The sequence below is a fragment of the Fundulus heteroclitus genome, unplaced genomic scaffold (assembly GCF_011125445.2).
Source record: "Fundulus heteroclitus isolate FHET01 unplaced genomic scaffold, MU-UCD_Fhet_4.1 scaffold_182, whole genome shotgun sequence".
NCBI classification, from domain to species: domain Eukaryota; kingdom Metazoa; phylum Chordata; class Actinopteri; order Cyprinodontiformes; family Fundulidae; genus Fundulus; species Fundulus heteroclitus.
This window is the reverse complement of record NW_023396594.1, coordinates 69359-72960: the sequence shown is the minus strand read 5'-3', so window position 1 is coordinate 72960 and position 3602 is coordinate 69359.

The following is a 3602-nucleotide window of genomic DNA, read 5'->3' as shown; positions in this document are numbered from 1 at the left end:
AAGAACTTTAATTTGATGAGAGAGAGAGAGAGAGAGAGAGAGAGAGAGAGATTTGTCAGAGCAGATCTGAGTGTCAATAACAGAGCGGTCCATAGATGTTATTAATCAGAGAAATAAAACTTTTACAGCGGTTACATTCAGCAGGTAAACACGCCCATGGAAACATACTTCAGCTCCACCGCGGGTTGTCCCTGTCTGAATATGCGCTAAAATGGCATCTTTAAAATGAACTGCGCCTATCTGAATTACAATGAAACATATTGCAGCTATGTGGCGTGAACATGGTCAAGAAATCACGTCTATCACTAATTTCAGGAGTCTGGCCATGAAATACCCTGAACATCAGGACCACCACAATGCTAAAAGCTTTCTATACTGTAAAGGGAACCATTTCAAGGAGGCCAGAATAGAATAGGAGTAATGTGTTCTCTTGGTCCTCGTTAAGAGTCTGGGCCATATTCTGTAAATTCTGAAGACGACCTAAAGCGGATTTTCTGGTACAAATAAAAAGACTATTATTAGTCCAAATGAGACAAAACAAAAGCTTGTACTACCATTTAGAGGTTGTTTTTTTGTCACCCACAATCTCAACTTTGAAATAATAAAAACAATTTCGGACCAATTGTCTAGAATGATGTTCAAAGGATATAGAGCTGTTAAACGTGATACCCTAGTTGTATTGGTTTGCAGAGACGGTGCCAAAAAAGAAAAATACTGCCTGATAAAAGTTATTTTATCATCAGTGGTAATAATAAGTCTCTGTTTTGTCAACAATTCGTTCTAAATAGTTGTTCTGAAGCCATTGTGTGATTTCTGTCAAACAGTCTGATAAATCATAAGTCTTAAAGGGTCTAAAAGAACATTACAGTTGAATATCATCAGCATATAGATGATACAGTAAGAGACATAATGTTTTATGATGTCTTATAGAGGAGAAAGAATGTTTAGTAAAAAAAATAAAAGGTCCCGGAACAAATTCTTCATTTACCACACAGGTATTTCAAGTGAAGTTTCCTTGAACTTCCCTATTTTGCACAACACTGTGTGTCTACCACATGAAATCACAATGAAATAAATTGAAGTTTATAGAAACATGAGAAAATGTGGAAATGTTCAAGGAGTATGAATAACCTTAAGCCACTGTATAGTGCATAGAGAAGAGTAACATGTTTCTCTTGTTTTCACAGGATGATGATTAATTTAGTTACACGGGTAAAATTTGTCTGCTTGTCATATTCCAACAAGCAGGTTGTGTGTTTTACTTCCATATATAGAATGGGTTTTAAATATCTTCAGACTTATCGTTTAACGCTCAACGCTGCATGTGGTCGCTATTCTTTGGCCGTTGAATGTTGATTATTATTCAGCACAGCATAAACAAACATGTTCTCAGTGTACATAGAGAGCTACTGATTTTGTATGAGGAGCGCATATCCATGGTTTACCAGTGCCACTGATTTTGCGGGGCTGTTGCTCAATACCGGGAAGAGGGTGGAGACCACCACTGTGATTACTTTAGCTGTTGCTGTATGATTGCATGTTCTCTGGCATGTGATTAGGGGGGGAATGGGCATATCTCTCACAATCTCAAAGGGAGATCAAATCAGCCTCAAAGCCTGGCTTCAGGCGGTGGTGCATTTGAAAGTCAATGTTTATTTCTGGCATAAATTACTTGATCACTGCACTTTTTTGCCCCAAGGTTGTATTTGAACGCGAGGTTTCTTTCAATTAAGAGGTATAAAAGAGGCGATGTATGTTTACACATGTCATGCAACAAAGTCTCGTCAAGTCCACTTAAATTTATTTACATCTCTAAAAAGTAAAAACTAAGATTATCCTATAAAAGGCATTTACATGTGCCTCCACCAAGTTTTGCTTTAATATGCTATACAGGAGGGAGAGGGGCTTAAGACTGAATCCAGGTGCATCATTACCGGGTTGTTTATGGTGTGCCAAACTGTTCAGGCTTCTGAACATCCCTTCTTAAATTATTCAGAGGGTTTTCAGTTAGTTTTTACTTTTCTGATCCCCACCGCTGTGATTGACAAGAGCAACTGTCTCTGTGGGACTCAGCCAGCTACAGCGGGACGATGTGTGCTGTAACTCTGCAGGGCTCCAGAGGGGAAACTGGTCACTGAGCTCGGTTTCTTGGTAGAGACTGATTGAGGAGAGCGCTAGAAGAAGATGTGTTAGAAGTACAAAAGCTGGAAACAAAATTAAAGCTTTGGGTTTCCTATGCTGCTTGGAAATCTCATAGAAATTAGAGTGTTCAGGTACTTATCGGGTATGGATAAGTATTGAAAAGTGTTTATTTTTCCTGACTTTTCCCTGTCCGTCCGTCCATCCATCCATCCACCTGCACATCTGTCGATCTTTGTATCTGTCCATCTATCCCCGTCTCTTTGTGTCCATCTGTTTATCCGTCCAATCATCCATCGTTCATCCATGTCCATCCATCCATTTGTCCATCAGTCACAGAACTGAAAATATCAAACAGCACTTGTCATTGCAATATCAGCATGTCCAAAATCGAGCATTCGTGTGCACTATTTGGTAAGCAGACATATTTCTCTGAATGTCATTAGTATATTTATTACAGCCTGATATGAAGCTTTTATTAACCGAGATCGAAAAATTAGAGATTAGACAATTGTAAATAGGAACAGAAACGCTGAGGAAATCTTGGTTGGTTGGAGGTAGTAGTGCCTTTGCAATGCACCACTGATATTGCGATTGTATATTTTCTTGATGCCATGCAGCCCTAATTAATGTGTCAGTAATTAAAAAAGGGTCAAACATGGACTTGAGTACTCTTATTTGAACTTGTAAAGGTATGAAACCTGGGCATAAAAAAAATGTGTGGGAACTCTGAAATATGGGTGTTTTTTTCCACCTCTATGTCCAATCTTTAACAGCTACAACAACAAACCAACCTTATAATCACAATTAAAGTCATTTTGTCACATGATACCTAAAAAGTTTCCAAACTATTTTCACTTCTGTTATGAGGAAGAAGTGAATTGGTGAAACGTTGGTCAGGGGGGTGACAAAGCCTAAAGAACATCATATGGGTTTATGCCACATTAGTATGCAATGTAGAGATAATTAGGAAAAGCAGTTTATTTTCTTCTGATGTTCAAACAGCTGTGCGCGTTAACAATGCGACCGACTGTGAACCTTCGTCTGAGCTGTCTCGTCTTTGCCATGTGCGGCATTCCTGAACTGGACACTACTGCTGTATTCCTGAGATGTCTGAGATTATCAAAGGACAGGCTCCTTGCATTAATGCTTGACCTGGCAGGGAGCCAGGTGGTCTGGGGTTCAGTCATCACCTGTAGTCATACCAGTGCCCAAGCGCCTTTCGTCACCCCTCTAGACCGCTCTCTTTTTTTTTTTTCTTCTCTGGGTCAAGCACTCGTTGGTCTTAGTAGAAATCTTTTAATAGGTGCTGCAAATTTCTTATTTTCCAAGCAGCCTGACATCAAAGAGCAATACCATTTAATTTGGGGGAAAAAAATGGCTAAAATTGGGAATTGGTCATTACCTGCTTTTCACAGACTCTTTTCAGGATGTGGTCCCAGTGCCATTGCACAGCCCCTGCC